The 21,270-nt window shown below is 40.3% G+C and overlaps 1 long non-coding RNA gene across 1 annotated transcript in view; it reads right to left on the reverse strand.

The window, feature by feature from the left end:
• The window catches only part of LOC142047244 (uncharacterized), a 66,901-nt gene extending 47,714 nt beyond the window's left edge, over window positions 1-19,187 (reverse strand). Inside the window, exon 1 of the long non-coding RNA XR_012656436.1 lies at window positions 18,934-19,187. This is a non-coding gene — a long non-coding RNA (uncharacterized LOC142047244). The remainder of the gene's footprint in view (window positions 1-18,933) is intronic.
• Between the last annotated feature and the right edge of the window lie 2,083 nt (window positions 19,188-21,270).

Consider the following 21,270-nt stretch of genomic DNA (forward strand, 5'->3'; position numbering starts at 1 on the left):
TGCAAAATGGTAAGTCCTTCAATATGCATGTAATTAAAGATGGAATATACAAATCTGAAGGAACTGGTGTGCTGTAGGAAAACCTATATTGGCACAAGTCTTGACTTAAATGAGTTCTCGTGAGGAAAGTTAATCTGAAGCATTAAGAGACAAAAACAGGAGAAAATTTACCAGTGCTCTGGATATAAGGCAGGGAATCGAATGGGCCTCTGTTTATTGAGATCTCAACACATGTAAAACAACATGGTTCCATTTGACTTCAATGGAGCAATGCTGTTTTACGCCAGCTGAGAATCAAAATGTGCAAACGTTTTATGTCATTTGATGGTAATAAAATCTAAATATGTTGGCTGTTCAGTGGCCTTTGTGGAATGAGGTAGTGGCCTTGATTCAGTTACGAGCAGACAAGTGTTCAGTACACGTCACAAAACCTGCAGTAACTCTCAGCTTTGTAGGCACTATCTGTGTCAGCACAGAGACCAAGAGCTAAACCATTTCATTGGAGAAATAGCCTCCTTCAAATCAGTGTTGAGGCCATTTAGTGAGGCAGTGGGATTAAGCAAGGCTAGCATTGTGCACATTTCTCCAGTACCGTGTAAAATGTGCTGTTCCTCTCAGTGCTAGATTCCCACTCTTACCCATGCCTTTAATTAATTATTACTACTATTGATGCTATAGTTAATTGATATTAGTATTAGGCGTTATGTACTGTAAGTATTGACCAAACAGGGCCGTGCTGCCTGGGATGGAAAGGTGATGGTCTAAACTAGAGGGTTACACACTTCATTGCTTAGATAAGCTGAGCTGTACTCCTAGTGAGAGAGAGTAGCATATTAAGCTGTGATATGTATAGAGAACAGCATGGGAGGGTCCAAGGAGATCCCTTTCCATACAGTACTGAATGGGCATTCTGGGGGCCTGATTTTCTTCTCACTTACACGAATAGAAATCAGGCTTTTCTGGCTTTCCAATTTTTCACCAAAATCAGTACGATGATACCCATTATTGCCTAGAACACTCCTTGAAATTTTGGAATTGATTGGATGTGGCCTTCAAAAGTTACCATGTTACAAACAGACAGACAAACGGAGAAATACAATCAGCTGAGTGTAAGGACTTGCTTCCCTCGGCCAACTAGGCATCCACCATTTCTGAGTGCTTTTGTCAATTAATTTTTAGTTTGCTCGGCTGGGGCTAAAGGAGGAGAGGAACTGTGCCAGTTCTTCCCCTTTCCCCCCCCAACCGTGTATGAGCCAGGTATTTCATTATTTGGTGAAAACACATATAAATGAATCTCACTGTTGCATAATTTACATGGACAGATTTTCATGTCATTTTAGCTTACTTGAGAGAGAATGGACCCTGAGTGCCCTGCATATCTCATCATTAAAATTTTACTTGGTAGTCATGTGAATGCTTCATGAACTTCCATATGCTACATTTACTCCATTGTAATTAAACATTAATTGATGGAAACTTTACTTGATTTTGGCCATCCTCCTAAATGAAATAGTTTATTGCAATATGCAAGTTTGTTTTCTCTGATGCTCTTCTAAGCCTGATGGTTTCTGCATATCATCAGTGGCGGAATACAGGTTGATACATATGAGGTGACCTGCACCATTTGACTCTGTTCTAGGAGATGTTTGAGGGGATGCTTTGGTGGTTGTCTTTCCAGCTCAATAGATGGAGAGCAGAATTATGGTGATGCAGAGGGAGACATCCTGAGGAGGTGCATAACCCTCAACATATGATTTCCTCTACCTCAAGCATGCCTCCTGCTCCTGAGATACAAAGGAAAACTCATTTAATCATCCCAGATCCATAAGTGTGGAAAGTAGGGCTGTTTTCCATGGCCATGTTGCTTCACCGTTGCTGAAGAGAAATGGCAGGCATTATGGTTCCCCATACACAAAGGAAACACTCTTTCATCTCAGTGGCTTTTATTTCAGATTAAAGAAAATAGAAAAGAAAGAATAAATATAAAGTCTCCATGAGAGAGAAACTCTAGTTGCTCACTCTTTCAGTTCTGCATCTCTGCACCAGGTGTGTAGATTTCTGTAGGTATAGATTTTAAATCAGTTCAGCTCTTAATAAGGGCAGTTAAAAAATTCCGACAACTATTCTCCATACTCTTCAATTCTTTAATTCCAGAAGGGAGGCCTTTCCTAGTCTGACTCCACCTCTACTGCCTGAAAACTAGGGTCCTTTCAGAAATAAATGCTCCCCCCTCCCCAGTGGAGGAGAAAACTGGGAAAACCGCACTCAGCCTGATTCACCTTCTCCACAATAAAAGGGGATCTCTTGGACTCAGTGTAAATTAGGAGTAACTCCAGTGTAGACAAGATAGACAACAGCAGTGGTGGCCATGGCTGGTGACAGTAAAACTCATGAGGTCAGATCCAAGCCCTATAATTTAGTTTTAAACAAATGACTTTTTGGAGTGTGGTTACGCATAAGGACACCAATAAGCTCCAACCTCAGTGTACATCCGCTCTAGCTGAGACTCTACAATAACTCTGGCTTTAGCAGAGGCAGGGCGTGTGATTCAGACCCACAGAGTATAGCTAACAATAGCTGTGTGAAGAGAGGTTCACGAGGCTTAAAATTTTAGTCAAAATGTTAAAATCACAATTAAAGGAGAGTTGAACTTTTACTGTAATTTTATGCACGGTAACCAGTTTTGATTATAACTTTATAACAAAAGACATACAGGCGAGTCTCATCTTACGCGGGGGTTCTGTTCCACGGTTAGCGCATAAAGTGAAAACTGCGTATAGTCAAAATTACATTAAGTTGAATGGTGGGCAGAATCGCCCGCACTACAGTTACAGTATTAAAATTGTTATTTTTTCTCTTTTGTTTGTTTTTTTGTTTTTCCGACCGCGTAAAGCTGAAATTGTGCATGTTAAATGCGCGTAAGATGTGACAGACCTGTACTCTTAAAAAGAATGCTAATATCCTTTGAAAGAACACTATTTCCTTCTTAGCATCATCCTGTTTAAAGAGTCACTGAGACCATATGTTGTCCAGAAGGAACTGAAGATTTATGAAATACACTAGAGAAAATAAAAAAAGGGTCTATGCTGAACAGTGTGAGCCTGGCATGGAGTCAGACCTGTGAATAATGTCTTGTCAGGTTTGCACCCAGGTCCCACCATTCTAGGAAGCACATTTAGATTTTGTTTTCTAGAAGACATGTCATACCTAAAGGGTCCCAAGGTTCTTCCCAAATACCAGAGGCTGTGAGTTGTATGTTTTGGATTCAGGAACCAACCTTGCAACAAGATTTTAAGAAAAAAGTCTCTTCAGTATGCCACAGTCTTTAAGACAGGAGCAAACATAGTGAACTGAGCACATTTGACCACAGCTGATGGCCTCACACCAGGCACTGTGTGAATCCATGTGAATCCACGACTCTCTGAGGAAGCCTCACAGGCAATGCTAGGTAGGGTCAGGGCGTGCACCTCTTTGTGTGTTGATGGAGAGTTTGAGAGCTCAGGATTTGGCGCTGACAACACATACAGAATGCCTCTAGCTACTCCAAGTCTGCCTGGAAGACAGTCCAGGTTTCTGACCCATATAGCAATACTTTTTACATACACACAGGGCCCAACTGAAGTCATAATTTGGTTTCTGCTGAAGAGGTCAGTTTTGATGAATTTTTCGACTGAAAAATGTTGAGATTTAGTTTGTAAATGGTCAAAACATTTTATTTTGTCATTTTCTAAATGACAAATTTCACTTTTCCACTGTGAAATAACTTTTTGGTGTGAAATGTAAGCTAATTATAGTAAGAAAAATGGCTGAACACAAAACTAAACTTTTGGGGGGATTTTTGGTTCCTGAAAAATGTTTAAGATTTTGACTTTCAGCTCTGATTCAAGATGCCAAATTTTTTCAAAATCTCTCAGACTTTCAGAGGACAGGAACATCATTTCCCACCCAGTTCTATTTGAAAACACAACCGCCCTGTAGAAACACAGGAGCATGGCTGATCTTCTTCCTCTTGCATTTATATAAATTGAAAAATGCCGCAATTTGCTGTTGGTATGGTTACATTTTTAATGGGAACAGGATTAGCACTTCAAGAGCTCCTCAGTTGGCTCCCATGACAGAGTGTCCAGGTTCCTCAGTGGCCCCTGGAGAGGATCATGCAACCCTGCCACATCCCCACCCAATCGTTTCTCTAGGAGCCCCAGAGAGGGCATGTCTACACTATGATAAAAAAACAGTGGCACCAAGCCTCAGAGCGTGGGTCAGCTGGCTTGGGCTGTGGGATTAAAAATAGTAGTGTAGACATTTGGACTTGAGACTCTCTCCCCTTGCAAGGTCTCAGAGCCCTAGCTCTTGCTTGACGCAAATATCTATACTGCAATTTTATAGTTTCACAGCCCAAGGCCATGAGCTCAAGTCAGCTGACTTGGACCAGCTGCAGCTGTGCCGTGGGTCTTTTATTTAGTGTAGACATACCCAGTGTGACCTTATTTTTAGGGGTGAGGGGAACAGCCCAGCAAGGTTCAAAGTCAGCTCATTAATGCAATTCCAGCTGAGAGGTATTTAAATTCAGCACTATAAAGAGGGACTGGGTTACTTCCATGGGAGAGAGAAACAAGGCTCTTGCTAACCAGAAGCAAGAAGTGCTAGGAAAACTGAGGAGTGAGTTTTTCACTAACGTGTGTATGTGTTTTCTGGTTTGGAATTTACTGGCTGTAATGCACCATGGCTGGAATGCAGCACCCACCGACTTTTGTCAAGTGTGTGAAGATCTTCTCCAACTACTCAAAAACCACATACAGAGGTTTTTGTGTCTAAACCTGACTCTCCTGTGATGTGTCTTTCTAACAGTCTAGACTCAGCCTGGTCCTGGCACAGGTACACATCTCTTAGGGCCAGATTTCCAGAGGTACTAAACATGCAAATTGGTGCCTAGTTTCAAAAGTGCCTAAGCTGGTTAGGTGATTAACACCCAATGATTTCAAGGACACGGACACCTAACCTGCTTAAGTGCTTCAGGAAATCCCACTAGGTGCCTATCTGCATCTTTAGGCACCTAAATATTTTTGAAAATCTGGCCCTTAATGCTAAAGTTTCATTGCTCTGCCCAGGAATTTATACATACAACTCTTGATATTATTAATAATAAAGAAATTTTTCTTTTTTTTTTTCTCTTTTTCCCCCCAACAAGGCTTTTTAATCAAAATGGAAATAGCCATTTTCAACAGTTTTATTGAAAAAACTGAAAATGGAAGATTTTTTTGATGGCTGAAAACTGAAAGCATTCAGCTGACAACCAGCCCCCTTCCCCCCTCCTTTTCTTTTGGCTGCAAAAACCCAAAATATTTTGACCTGACCCTCAGACTTTTTTAAAAAAAAGAACACCCAAAAACTTTCACAGAAACATTTCTAAGAACATTAGAACTTTTTTCTGTCAAAAATGTTCATTGGAACAAAAAAACATTTCTTGAGCTAGGCTGTTCTCAGTGGTGGCAGATGACAGAATAAGAAGCAATGGTCTCAAGTTGCAGTGAGGGAGGCCTAGACTGGATATTAGGAAACAATATTTCACTAGGAGAGGGGTGTGGCAATGGAATGGGTTACTAGGCAGGTGGTGGAATCTCCATTCTTAGAAGTTTTTAAGGCCTGGCTTGCCAAAGCCCTGGCTGGGATGATTTAGTTGGCCCTGCTTTGAGCAGGGGATTGGACTAGATGACCTCCTGAGGTTTCTTCCAATCCTAATATTCTATGATCAGTTCTAATCAATAATTATCAAAAAGTCAAAATACTTTGTTCTGGTGGACCAAAGGGGCTGGAAAACTGTAGATAGATTCCCCTTTGTAGGGGAATCCTTGAGAGGCATACAGTTGGTGTAGCCAGCTCTATGCAATCTACTCCTTCCCCAGAATGGTCCTTATACTGGAGACATGTGGTTGGGGTAATCCAGCGCTGGCAGAACTACATAGGTTAGAACAATGGTTCTCAACTTTTTTCATAGTATTACTGCATGTTACAACACAGAAAAGTTTCAGGACTGCCCTTCCTCAAGAGATTTGGGACCACCTCTTGTCTAACTCTAAAGAAAGGGAGGATAATTTTGACATGTCTGCACCTGTTTGCATCTCTCTGTACCTTTGGGTTCTGCAATGCCTAAGTGGATAACACATGAGTTAGTGCATACCTGAAATGGCAGTAATAGGGACAAATTGGCTCCCTGCCAGGCCCAGGAGAGCACAAGGTGGCTTCCAGCCACCTTTACTGTTCTACTGGGCTTCTGTACCAATCAGGCTTGGGCAGCCCCAAGGATCTGGCCCAATGCCTTCTGCCTATAGAATCTCAGAGCATCTTACACATATTAATACAGTTATCTCACAATGCCCCTATGAATTAGGCTAGTAGCATTATGCCCATGAAAAGGGAGGTATTCTGCGATTGAATCCCCTATTTTCAAAAAAGGCCGCTGATTCTAGCTGCCTCTGTTTTCAGGTGCCCAGCTTGACACAGTTAGGACCTGATTTTCAGAAACATCTGCCATTACAATTAGGGCTGTCAATTAATCACAGTCAACTCACGCAATTAACTCAAAAAAATTAACTGCAATTAAAAAAATTAATCACAATTAATCGCACTGTTAAACAATAGAATACCAATTGAAATTTATTAAATATTTTTGGATGTTTTTCTACATTTTCAAATATATTGATTTCTATTATAACACAGAATACACAGTATATAATGCTCATTTTATAGTATTATTTTTTATTACAAATATTTGCACTGTAAAAATAATAAACAAAAGAAATAGTATTTTTCAGTTCACCTCATCCAAGTACTGTAGTGCAATCTCTTTATCGTGAAAGTGTAACTTACAACGGATTTTTTTATTACATAACTGCACTCAAAAACAAAATAATGTAAAACTTTAGAGCCTACAAGTCCACTCAGTCCTACTTCTTGTTCAGCCAACCTCTAAGACAAACAAGTTTGTTTACATTTACAGGAGATATTGCTGGCTGCTTCTTATTTACAATGTCACCTGAAGGTGAGAACAGGCATTTGCATGGCACTTTTGTAGCCGGCATTGCAAGGTATTTACATGCCAGATATGCTAAACATTCATATGCCCCTTCATGCTTCGGTCACCATTCCAGAGGATATGTTTCCATGCTGATGATGCTCGTTAAAAAAATAATGCATTGATTAAATTTGTGACTGAACTCCTTGAGGGAGAATTGTATGTCTCCTGTTCTGTTTTACCCACATTCTGCTATATATTTCATGTTAAAGCAGTCTCGGATAATGACCCAGCATGTGTTCGTTTTAAGAACGCTTTCACAGCAGATTTGACAAAACACAAAGAAGGTACCAATGTGAGATTTCTAAGGATAGATACAGCACTTGACCCAGGGTTTAAGAATCTGAAGTGCCTTTCAAAATCTGGGAGGGATGAGGTGTGGGGGAGATGGGAGGAAAAACTGGTGTGGGGAATGTTTTCACAAGTCTTGAAAGAGCAACACTCCGATGCGGAAACTACAGAATCCGAACTACCAAAAAAAGAAAATCAACCTTCTGCTGGCGGCATCTGACTCAGATGATGAAAATGAACTTGCGTCGGTCTGCTCTGCTTTGGATTGTTATCGAGCAGAACCCATCATCAGCACGGACACATATATTCTGGAATGGTGGTTGAAACATGAAAGGACATATGACTCTTCAACGCATCTGGCATGTAAATAACTTGCAATGCCGGCCACAACAGTGTTATGCGAACGCCTGTTCTCACTTTCAGGTGACATCGTAACCAAGACATGGGCAGCATTATCTCCTGCAAATTGTAACCAAACTTGTTTGTCTGAGCAATTGGCTGAAGTAGGACTGAGTGGACTTGTAGTTCTAAAGTTTTACATTGTTTTATTTTTGAATGCAGTTTTTTTTGTACATAATTCTACGTTTGTAAGTTCAACTTTAATTATAAAGAGATTGCACTACAGTTGTTGTATAAGGTGAATTGAAATATATTATTTCTTTTGATTTTTACAGTGCAAATATTTGTAATCAAAGATAACTATAAAGTGAGCATTGTACACTTTGTGTTCTGTGTTGTAACTGAAATCAATTTATTTGAAAATGTAGAAAACATCCAAAATATTTAAATAAATGGTATTTTATTATTGTTTAACAGTGTGATTAATCACGCAATTAATTTTTTTAATCGCTTGACAGCCCCAACAACAAGTGAAGTCAGTGGAAGTTGTGGAAGCTTCGACATGGGACTGAAAACCAGCACTTTGAAAGTTGCATAAAGATTGAGGCTCCTGGGGCTTGCCTATCAGGGCCCTCAATACATTCAAGTTGCTTAGAAAAGTTATTTGACTGTTTGGATGCTCATCTCAATCCCAGCTGCAGTTCCAAATTACAGTCCAAAACTACCTGTCACACTAGAAATTCTGAAAGAAAATATCTTCATTCTTTAAGGTCACATTCCCTGGTTTCATTTGTGAGATCATCATTTTTGGAACGGGGATTGCATTATTTTAAGACTTCTCCTAGCAGAGGAGCTTTCAGTTGCGTTCAGTTCACACTTCATTTGTCATAGAGAAGGTATTTTTCTTTTCTGAGTTAGCTTCTAGTAAACAGATCAAGAATTCAGAAATCAGTTAAAAAATGGTAGTATCTGTTTCCCTTAACAGCTGGAATACTGAGCACTTTTCCTTGCTTTGTGAAAACTTTGAAGGTAAGTTTTTTTTGTTGCCATAGTAAAATGCTCCCATCCAAAAATGTTATATTTGTTTTCCTTTAGGCTACACCTGTCACAGTCAGTCATCCCAAGTCACTTCCTGTTGATGTGTATTACATAGTGTTGCAAATACCTTAAAACTTCAGTTTGAATCTGTAGGATTCATACTCAAATGTCTTTGCTAAACACAGAATGCAGAAGCAAATGAGCTATTCACAGTCAACTATGGGCTGCTAGGGCTGAGTAAAGCTGGGGAAAAAACCTCAGAAAATTCTTTCTCTGATTTGTTTTTTGAGTCCTGTCCTGCTATGCAGAGTATCCCAGGGAGCACTCATGGCTCTCCCTAAATTCCTAGCGGTGTGCTGAGGCCACGAGCTCTGTTCCTTTTCATCCTTATCCTCTCAAAGGATGATTTGTCAATAGCTCTGCACGTTTCATTTCTTGTCCCTTTCCCCAATTTTTCCTTCACAAGAGATGATTTGGCTGACTTCAGTGGAGTCACACCAATGTTGAACATAGCCCAATATGTTTAGTAAATTGTATTACTTATTATTAGGGCAGTTAAGCGATTACAATAATTAATTGTGATTAATCACGCTGTTAAACACTAATAGAATACCATTTAATTAAATATTTTTGGATGTTTTCTACATTTTCAAATATATGGATTTTAATTACAACACAGAATACAAGATGTACAGTGCTCACTTCCTATTTATTTTTATTACAAATATTTGCACTGTAAAAAAACAAAAGTAGTAGTATTTTTCAATTCCCCAATTCCAAGTTCTGGAGTCAAATCTCTTTATCGTGAAAGTTGAACTTACAAATGTAGAATTACGTACAAAAAATCTGCATTCAAAAATAAAGCAATGTAAAACTTTAGAGCCTACGTGTCCTCTGAGTCCTATTTCTTGTTCAGCCAATTGCTCAGACAAACAAGTTTGTTTACATTTGCAGGAGATAATGCTGCCCGCTTCTTGTTTACAGTATCACCTGAAAGTGAGAAAAGGCATTCACATGGCACTGTTGTAGCCAGCATTGCAAGATATTTATATGCCAGATGCGCTAAAGATTAGTATGTCTTTTCATGCTTCAACCACCATTCCAGAGAACATGCATTCATGCTGATGATGGGTTCTGCTCGATAATGATTCAAAACAGTGCAGACCATGCATGTTCATTTTCCTTATCTGAGTCAGATGCCACCAGCAGAAGGTTGATTTTCTTTTTTGGTAGTCAGATTCTGCAGTTTCCACATGGGAGTGTTGCTCTTTTAAGACATCTGAAAGTATGCTCCACACCTTGTCCTTCTCAGACTTTGGAAGGCAATTTAGAGTCTTCAACCTTGGGTTGAGTGCTTTATCTATTCTTAGAAATCTCACATAGGTACCTTCTTTGTGTTTTGTCAGATCTGAAGTGAAAGTGTTCTTAAAATGAAGAACAAGTGATGGGTCATCATCCGAGACTGCTTTTAACATGAAATATATTGCAGAATACAGGTAAAACAGAGCAAGGCACATACAATTCTCCCCGAAGGAGTTCAGTCACTAATTTAATTAACGCATTCTTTTTTAACGGGCATCATCAGCATGGAAGCAGGTCCTCTGAAACGGCGGCTGAAGCGTGAAGGGGCATAGGAATGTTTAGCATATCTGGCATGTAAATACCTTGCAATGCCGACTACAAAAGTGCCATGCGAACGCCTGTTCTCACTTTCAGGTGACATTGTAAATAAGAAGCAGTCAGCGTTATCTCCCGTAAATGTTAACAAACTTGTTTGTCTTAGAGGTTGGCTGAACAAGAAGTAGGACTGAGTGGACTTGTAGGCTCTAAAGTTTTACAATTTTGTTTTTCAGTGCAGTTATGTAATAAAAAAAATCTACATTTGTAAATTGCACTTTTATGGTAAAGAGATTGCACTACAGTACTTGTACGAGGTGAATTGAAAATTACTATTTCTTTTATCATTTTTACAGTGCAAATATTTGTAATAAAAATAAAAATATAAAATACTGTATACTTTGAATTCTGAGCTGTAACTGAAGTCAATTTATTTGAAAATGTAGAAAAACATCCAAAAATATTTAATACATTTCAATTGGTATTCTATTGTTTAACAGTGTGATTAAAACAGCAATTAATCATGATTGCTTTAATCATGATTAATTGTTTGAGTTAATCGTGTCAGTTAACTGCAATTAATTGACAGTCTTACTTATTATTATTTATTTGTACTGCTGTAGTGCTCAGAGTCCTCAGTCAAGGGCTCATTGGGCTAGACACTTTACACTAAATCTGAATCCTTGTTGCACTGTCAGATGTCATTTAGGGCACAAACAAGGCTCCTCCACCCATCTATCATGCTGTTTGCTGGATTGGCTACCTTCTTGTTTTTATAACTAACTCTTTCATGAAGATAGATTGTTGGTCTATGGCTCAGCCCTCCAACTGGAGAACCAGTGGTCTGCTTTTCATCTGGTTCCTACTCTTTGACCTGTCCAGCTTGGGTGGCCTTACCAGGAGTTAAGACACATGCCAGCATAGCTCACAGGGTCAGTGGAACATACAAGCTTTCCCACAGCATCAAATTTCCCAGGCAAGGAGATGCTTCACATACACATAATAAAAAAGGCAGTCGCTGCCCTCAAAGAGCTTACAATCTGAATAAATCCTGTTAATATTAATAGGATACCTTCCTACTGTTCCCTATGCCCCTGGCTGGGTTTAGCTGGTGTTATAAATGTATTCTGTTATTGAGAAAACTGTTCTAAATATAAAGACTTTCAAGAACCTCACCACTGATTTGAATGGGAAGACACAGTAATAGCACAGAGAAAGATACGGGGGAAAAAAAGAGCCCCTGGTTAGAACTACTTCTCTAGTCATTTAAGTGAGAAGTGTTATTTTTAATTATCTTTTCTGTGCTTCATTTCAGTTATTAAGGCACTTTTGCCACTGACTGTAATATGAAAGGTATGTTGCAGAGCATCTTGAAAGATAGTGTGTATGTGTCCTATTATATGATCAGACCATGGTGCACTTGTGCCAGTTGTTTCACTACACAATCAGAACTGATTAATGTAAATCAGTTTAGAAAGTCTATTTTTTAAAATTTTACTGAGAGTAAAACGTTTTCAGATTAACAAATCAAGGGTACGTGCATGTAGCAGAAGACGGGTATCCATTTAAGCCTTTCAGATATTCAGACATCTGGATAAATCCAGCATAGATTAATCAAGTCTGACTGTATAGCTTTCATTATCCAAACTCTCATTGAAATGAATAGGAGGCTTGCATTGTTCTCACTGTGAAATAGGTAAGTACAACGGATAGTAACACTGAGTAACACTTATATAGGTAAGTACAACGGATAGTAACACTGAGTAGGAAACTAATATGGAATAAGAATAATTTGGTGGTTAAACCTCAAGGCAACAGTATTGGTCTGTAAACAGTTATGTTGCAAAATTTTTAAAAAGCAAAAGGAATTAAATACACAAGCTATTAAAATAACATGACAAGTCTAAACACATTAGGAGTCCAGAATAAAGCAGCAGTCTTAACACTGAGTTTCTTTGCTTTTATACGTTTCAGTCAAATCCTTTGTATTATTTTAACACCCTTTTTTGTATTTAAATTTCTAATTTCTTTGATTGGGGAAGGGTGAAAGGGGGGCAACCAATTTAATTCCATAATCCTCCTAAGCCTTACTTAATACAGTCACTTTATCTTGTGTCTGTGAATTTCATAATGGTGCTCGGGGAGTTGCAGCACTTCACTGGAAAATGTCCCATCATCTCCATTCAAGGCAAATTGTTTACTCTGGTAAGCACCCTATTCATACCATTCATATTGCCAAAAACCAAAGCAAAACATAAAAAATACCCACCCCATTTATGGTCAGGTCTCTTTGCTGCTGTAACTATTTAGGATTAAGGAAGCTCATATTCTATTTGCAAGTCATTATAATAATAAATTACAAACAGGAACATTTCTCAGAATGAGGAATTCCATTGAGGTTCCTCAGCGATACAATGGATGGGCTCCCAGGAGCCAGCTGTTAAAATAATAGCATGGAACCATGAGAGGGCGAAGAGGATTTTCATGACTCCAGTGAAGTTTGCCTTTTTGAATGCTGCTAAACCACCCTTGCCAGACAGGACTTTTCCCTGGAGCTCATACAATGTGGCTGAAAAGCAAACTTTTTGCCTTTAGATGGATGATGGCTGAAATAACAAATATTTAAGAAAAAAACGAGGAAGAAGAAACTTCCTACAAGAACTTCATCTACAGCCTTCTCTTTAAATTACACAAGTGGGATACTCTCTTATGCTATCAATATACACCAGGGGCTCTCAAACTGGGGGTCGGGACTCCTCAGGGGGTCACGAGGTTATTACATGGGGGGTTGCAAGCTGTCAGCCTCCACCCCAAACCCCCCTTTGCCTCCAGTATTTATAATGGTGTTAAATATATTAAAAAGTGTTTTTAATTTATAAGGGGGGGGGGGTTGCACTCAAAGGCTTGCTATGTGAAAGGGGTCACCAGAACAAAAGTTTGAGAACCACTGATATACACAGTGTAGTTAGCAGCACAGGGTATGATTTTCAAAGCTCCTTAAGTGACTCATGAACGTAAGTCCTGTAGAAAGTCAATGGGATTTGAGGGTGGGATTTTTAAAAGCACCTACGTGTCTTAGAAACTTGTGCTCCTAAATGACTTGGAAGCTTCTGAAAAATCCTACTCAGTATGTTTTTCAGGAGCAAGGTATGAATATTTCCAGCAAAATGCAGCTTAATAGAATGTGTTGTCTCCTTATATGGTTGTGGCTATGCTGAAACATTTTGGTTTAAATGGAAAAACAAACGAAAAGTTAGCTAACTACTTGACAGATAATATCAACTAGACCAGGGGACCATACATAGTCTACCAGAGCATTTCATGAGGCCCGTGGCCTGCTTCAACATAATACACTAATGGCTGATTTATTAGCATTTTGTCATCATGTTTATATCATTTTAATTTACACAAGTGTGTAAACAGACAATATTGAACATAGAAACAACCTATCTAAATACATACAAAACAAGCTGAACTTAAAATATAAATCAATATAGGTGAGGTGAGTATGTAGAATCTGTTTGGCCCATACAAGGTTGTGCTTATATTCAGGGGTGGCTCCAGGCACCAGCGCACCAAGCGCGTGTTTGGGGCAGCAAGCCGCAGGGGGCAGTCTGCCAGTTGCCGTGACGGTGGCAGGCAGGCGGCTTTTGGTGGCACGCCTGCAGGAGGTCCGCCGGTCCTGTGGCTTCGACGGCAATTCGGCAGTGGGGAGGCCGATGGCCTGGCACCGGTGGACCTCCTGCAGGCGCACCACTGAATCCGTGCGACCGGTGGACCGTGCACAGGCGCACCACCGAAAGCCGTCTGCCTGCCGTGCTTGGGGCGGCAATAAAGAAAGAGCCACCCCTGCTTATATTTATGTGGTCCTCCTGTGTAATAAGGTTGGGCACTACTGAACTAGACCCTTGGTAGTCTGTCTGATGAGATGGACACTGTGTCAGAGCAGGGAGAATCAAAGAATCATCTGTGCTGCAATCTATGCTATACCACCACAGCCCTCCTCCACAGACAGAGGCCTCATACTTCTGATGTTCTTTGTCTGCACTGCTCATTTCCCACTTTATCTCTGAGGTTCATTCAAATTACTGGATGGAAGTTCTAAATGTGCAGACAAAATTTTTACTCAACCACCTATGAATTAAGCAAAAGTTGGTTACTAATAAAAGTCTGTGGTGAGAGGTTGGGTTCTTTGAAAGGAGCTGATAATGCCTCTCTTAAAGCTAGACTGTATCCCATAAGCACAGGATGCTGCTGCATTGCTGTGCCACTCCAGGATCATCCCAGGATAGGGTTGTAGCAAGGACAAGAAGTTTAGACTTAACATGGGGATAGAGATGGGATGGGCGGGGGCTGACTTGGTTAGATTAATGAAGAACAGTGACAAAGGGTGGAGAAGAGAGGGGTTTGGAGAACAGATTAGGAATGCAGTTTTGGCCCTGTTAATTTTAACTTGCCAGTGCGGCAGCCAGATGTCAGAGAGACAATCTGAGATGCAGGACACTTTTGGGATGCAGGATTGGATGGTGAGAGTTAAATGAGGAACAAAGAGATGGTAGCTGAAACTGTGTGATGTTGACCTGAATTTATGGACTAGTTTATTATGGCTTGCCAATGATCTGGCCAGAAAATATTTAGGTTCTTATCCCATTTCAGGCTACAGGGTTAGAAAACTCAGAGAGTTCAACGCCGTGAGAGGACCCTCAGGTTATGTGGCAAGGACACTTCTATGGAGGATAATACCAAAATGTTAAGATCTTTATTAAAATGAATGAAAGAATAATCAAAGATATAAAACACCGAGTCAAAAAGCAGTAATACAATTCTATGGCCCAGGGTCCTAACATTTCTGTTCTAAAAGACTACCTAAACTAACATACTCAAACCCTTCCCTGAAGACCTGGTAGTGGGAGACAGAGGACCAGCCTTATCTCTGGCATACCTGATGAATTCGATGGTCCAGGCTTCCCAAGTTGGTAGGGATCAGGCTCGAGTGTTGAGTAGCTAAGCTATACTGCAAAGCTGAGTTGATAGCTTGATAGAAGCTAGGAAAGAGTGATCTCCTGCTTGGTTGTTTATCCTCTTACAGGGTCCCGGCCCTGCCTTAATCAGGGCCCAACCTATCATGCCCAAATCCTGTTTCCTCACCCAGATAAATCTTTGGGTACACTTACTTTATAGGTTAACATTATGACATGTATTCATACGTATTAATATCAATTATCTCATCCCCGAAACTGTTACCTTTGGCCTAAATCATGACTTCCATGTTCTGTGGTGTACCCTGTGGTTACCGGTCTGTTCCAGACTTATGGTAAACACATTCAGTTCTTTGTTTGGTTCCACACTCAGTTCCCCAAAGTCAAAAGGGGTAACCGGTACACCATTTATCTATGCCAAAGGTTAAAAACACTTAATACTAACTTACTCGAGTTAATCATACAGAATACAGCCCTGTAGGTTCCTTGCATTACAGCCAACTATTATGAGTAACATATACTGAAATTCAGCATAAACAAAACCCAAGAAAATAACGATATAATCAACCAAACCAATGAAGAAAACACATTATACAAGATAGCAACTAGCTGACTGACCTTATGGGCTATAGTGAACAGATGAAATCATCCAAAGAGAGACTGCAGAAGGAGAAAAGAAAAAGGCCCCAAGAACAGAGCCCTGTGGAACTAGGGTGACCAGATGTCTCGATTTTAGGGTCTTTTTCTTATATAGGCTCCTATTACCCCCCACCCCATCCCGATTTTTTCCATTTGCTGTCTGGTCACTCTATGTGGAACCCTCACAAAAATGAGTAGAAAAGGACCCTCCAAGGAGATGCTGAAGGAGTGAACAGAGAGGTAGAAGGAGAACCTGGAGAGGACAATGCCATGAGGGAGAGGAAGTGATTGGGAGTGTTAAAAGCAGCAGAGACATCCAGGAGAATGAGGCTGAAGGAGAGGCACTTAGATTTGGCTAAGAGGAGGGTGTCAGAAACTTTGGTGAGAGCAGTTTAGGTGTGCAGCGGGCAGAAGCCAGACTGTAGGAGATCCAGCATGGAGGTGGAGGAGGAGAACATTTAAAAGTAATGCTTATTAAAGGCTCTTTCAATAAACTAATAAGTGTATTGGAAAAAGGAGAGGGTATGGCAGGTGCATCATTTTATTTCAGTAAATGAAGGTAACACACTTTTAGGTACCCATTATAACACCATTTTAGACAGCCAATCATGAAGGCTCCTGGTAGGGTGACCAGATGGTAAGTGTTAAAAATTGGGACAGGGTGGGGGGTAATAGGAGCCTATCTAAGAAAAAGACTCAAAAATCGTGACTGTCCCTATACAATCGGGACATCTGGTCACCCTAGCCCCTGGGCACCTTAACAAAAATAGCTCATTGTATCATTCTGGTACAGATGATACACAAAAACTAAATGATTTTTTAAAATCCTCAACACTTAATCTAAGAAAGGGGAAAAAAACAGGCAATATTTAGCACAACATAACTATTAGCTAGATCAGGGTTAGGCAACCTATAGCACGTGTGCCAAAAGCGGCACCTGAGCTGATTTTCAGTGGCACTCACACTGCCCAGGTCCTGGCCACCAGTCTGGGGGGCTCTGCATTTTAATTTATTTTTAAATGAAGCTTCTTAAACAGTTTAAAAACCTTATTTACTTTACATACAACAATAGTTTAGTTATATATTATAGACTTATAGAAAGAGACCTTCTAAAAATGTTAAAATGTATTGCTGGCATGAAAACCTTAAATTAGAGTGAATAAATGAAGACTTGGCACCTCACTTCTGAAAGGTTGCCAACTCCTGAGCTAGATCCATTATTCTATTAAAATTAAAGTAAGGTTTGTAAATACAGTGACATTGCTACAGAGATACTCTGAGTCACATATTCAGGTGCTAACGGTCCAGTCCTGAAAGGTACGGAGTGCCTTCAGCTCCTATTTACTGCAGTGGAAGTTGAGGGTACACCGGATTAGCCTTTAAAAAGGGATCCAATTTTTAAGGTTTGCAGCTGTCCAAGTACCTTACCAAGGAAATGTTATTACTGTTTCTAGGAGTAAGCACCCTTCTGGGCACTGTCAACTTCCTAGAATTGGAGCTAAAGCTATAATGGTAGCAATTTGCATGAGAAGAAATGTCTTAGCTAACTAGAGCAGCGGTTCTCAACTGGGGATCCACGGCCCCCTAGGGGTCCACGAGCCCTTTCGGGGGCTGCAGAGCCCTGTGGCTGAAACCCAGTGCCCCGAGCCCCAGTGCCGAAGCTGAGAGCGGCACGGGACTGAAGCCAATGGTCCCTCCTCAAACCCTTGAAGCTGGGAGCAGCGTGGGGCTTAAGCTGGCAAACCTCCCTCCCCAAGCCAGGAGCAGCAACAGGCTGAAGCTGGAAGGTGGAAGACACACTGGGAGCGCCCCCCATCCATACACAGCCCCTAGCTACTCCCTCCCTGCACTCTGAGCTACCCCCTGCCCATACACAGCCCCAAGCTACCTCTCTCCCTGCACCCTGAGCTACCCCTGCCTGCACACCGCCCCTAGCTACCCCTCTCCCTGCACTGAGCTACCCCCTGCCTGCTCACAGCCCCTAGCTACCTCTCTCCCTGCACCCTGAGCTACCATCGTGCCTGAACACAGCCCCTAGCTATCCCTCTCGCTGCACCCTGAGCTACCCCTGCCTGCACACAGCTCCTAGCTACCCCCTCCATGCACTGAACTACCCTCCTGCCCACACACAGACCCTAGCTACCCTCTCCCTGCACTCTGAGTGGTTTTCAAACTTTTTGAACTGAGTCCCCTCTGAGTTATATTTTTTGGCTGTGTCCCCCCACAGCCCAGACAGGCTCGGTGGCCTCCTGAGTAAGTCATGGGGCGGAGGTGGCGCTCCCTCCCTGGACCCCGCTGTGCGGAGCTGGGTTGATCCCTGCCAGCCCTTACCCCCACCCACAACTAGAAGTAAAACTATGCCTATGCCCAAGGGTCCCCCCCGGCCCGGAGCCCCAAGTTCCCCTTCCTGCCCCCACTGGGCCCCGGCATTTTTATAGCATGTTAAGAGGGCCTCAGCAAGAAAAAGGTTGAGAACTCATGAATTAGAAGATGTGTGAACATTCAGGGCCCAATCCAAAACTCACTGAAGTCAATGGAAAGACTCCTGACGATGGATCAGGCCCTTAAACATGGATGTGTAAAAGGAGAATTTTAATACCAAAAATAATGAAAATTAGACAGTCAGTTAGGACCTATTCTGCTTTTTCCTAGTTTGAAAAGAAATGAATAACTTGTGAGTTTTCCTGTATACATTTTGTCTCAGCAATGTTGTGATACATATATTAATTAAATGGTAAAATTATTTATCTTGGTCTCCAACATATATTTCTATATCTGCATGTACATATATGGACACACATTACCACTGTTGTTAGAATTACTTGTTTTCTTATACGCTACATCCAGTGTAAACACTTGCACCTACATGTGTGTGTATTACATATTTAGAGAGATAATTATATTATCTGTGACCTTTGTAAATAAAAATTATCAATATTAAATCAATGACATACATACCATCTAGCAGCTCAACAGGACACTGAACAGCTCACACCACTTAATGGCTGCCATAACAGATATGAGATATGGATCAGTCCACAGCGGATCAGATGATATTATTCCACACAGATGGCATTTTGTGTTATGGTGCCTAGGTTTTAAGATTTGCAAGAGCAATAAATAATGTATTTCTATTTTACTGAATCAGAAGTCTGTAAATTGCAATACAGATGGAATTATTATAATACAGAATTTAGAGACAAAGGAGACTGTCTCCTTGACTAAGACTATTTCTCGGGAGTCTTTAGAATGGGATAGTATTAAATGTAATTCTTGATTATGGAGCACCATCTAGAGGAACATTTGTATGGCACAGAAGTAAAATGAAATAGTATCAAATTGAAACAAATAGCAAAAATGCAAACTAAGATTCTCTAGAATATCACAACTATTTATTTAATAGTCACCAAGACAGCACATTATAAAACAAGGGTCGGCAACCTTTCAAAAGTGGTGTGCTGAGTCTTCATTTATTCACTCTAATTTATGGTTTTGCGCACCAGTAATGCATTTTAACCTTTTTAGAAGGTCTCTTTCTATAAGTCAATAACATATAACTAAACAATTGTTATATGTAAAGTAAATAAGGTTTCAAAATGTTTCAGAAGCTTCATTTAAAATTAAATTAAAATGCAGAGCCCCCCGGACCGGTGGCCAGGACTCAGGCAGTGTGAATGCCACTGAAAATCAGCTCGTGTGCTGCATCCTGTTATATCAGGTCGCGTTATATTGGGGTACAGATGTATTTGCTAGGTATGTGATATGCAAGGTAGACATGTACAAAGGAGGACGGTGAATGTATAAAAGCATTAAAAACTGCTTATGTTGTATAAATTCTGTAGCCTTTAAACTTCACATGGACACATATACCTATTTGTATATATCTAAGAGTCAAGGCAAATCCAGATCCAGACACATACCTATTTGTATATATTTAACGATGGAGGCAAATCTTCTCCCTAGCATACCTATTCAATTCTACTCTGGACAACAGGATTTGTTTTGATTCATTTCTCCTCTCAGAGCCGATCTGAACAGGATATAGCCCTCGACCTTCAGTCACATGACAAAACATATTCTTATATCTTTCAAAAACACTATTTTCTGGAAGAATGTTATTTTTAGAGCATATTAAGGCACAAAGTGATATTACTGACTAGATACAAGTACAGTGCATGTTGGTGCCATGCATAGCTGGGCAAATTTATTTTGGCTAATAGTAAATTTGCCAAAAAATGCATTTTTTCAAGGAATCTAAACTATTTGTGAGTTCAGGTTGAATTCAGTGAATAATTTCAGTTGAAAAAAATATGACGACTTTTTTTTTTTTAGAAATGTCAATATTTTTTTAATCTACATTTTGTTTAAAAAATGTCATTTCGAAATGATGTTTGAAACTTTTTGTTCAACCCAAACAAATTTGTTTTGGCCACTGAAAAATGGCTCGGCTTTAATGCTGTGCCAACTCTCCCTCATAGCACTATCAGTGAACTTCAGTCCTGATCAGGTCGGCATGTTTTGAGCAGACAATCATTTGAAATATATGGTGGCGTCAATTAGACTGGAAAAGTTGGTCCTAGATATTACAGTGGAATTCTACCATATTTTAGACAGGCTATCCTGCTGGGGTCAGAGCTACAGGCCTCTGTGTTACAAATAGGGGTTGCACAGGTATAACTGAGGACAGAATGTGATCTGTTATGAGTAAAGTGCTCCACAAATACATTTAATTGATAATGTTGAAAATTTAATTGATAGTGTTGGGCTGGACTGTATGAGAGACATGAACCCTCCTCATGAACTATGCTTCAGACCTTCCGCATCTTCCAACCCCACAGGAGGTTATTTAATTGAAAACAAATGGACAAATTCTGCTGCCCTTATTTAGTCCATTGTAAATCCAGTCTAACTTTGCTGAAGTCTGTGAAGCTTCCCTGGATGTGCATAGCCAAGCGACGCATAGAGTGTAATGTACCGCATGCTGTCCCTAATGATTTCTATCTTCGGCTCTTTCTACTGATTGAGTTTTCCATCGTTTTGTTTCTTCTTTATGAAATTTGATCTTCATTCTTCATTAAAAGTAAAACTTTCAAAAGCACTTAAGAGACTTAGGAGCCAAAATCCTATTGAAAATCAGTGGTAATTAGGCTCCCAAAGCACTGTTATCTTTATGAAAAAATTCATGTAACTGTTTCCTCTGTATCACATGACCATGTGGAATGTGCTTTCTCCATGCAACAAATGCTTCTGCTGACAGGCTGCTAGGTGGGGAGGAGGACAGAGACAAGCACTTGG

The sequence above is a fragment of the Chelonoidis abingdonii genome, chromosome 8, assembly GCF_003597395.2.
Source record: "Chelonoidis abingdonii isolate Lonesome George chromosome 8, CheloAbing_2.0, whole genome shotgun sequence".
NCBI classification, from domain to species: domain Eukaryota; kingdom Metazoa; phylum Chordata; order Testudines; family Testudinidae; genus Chelonoidis; species Chelonoidis abingdonii.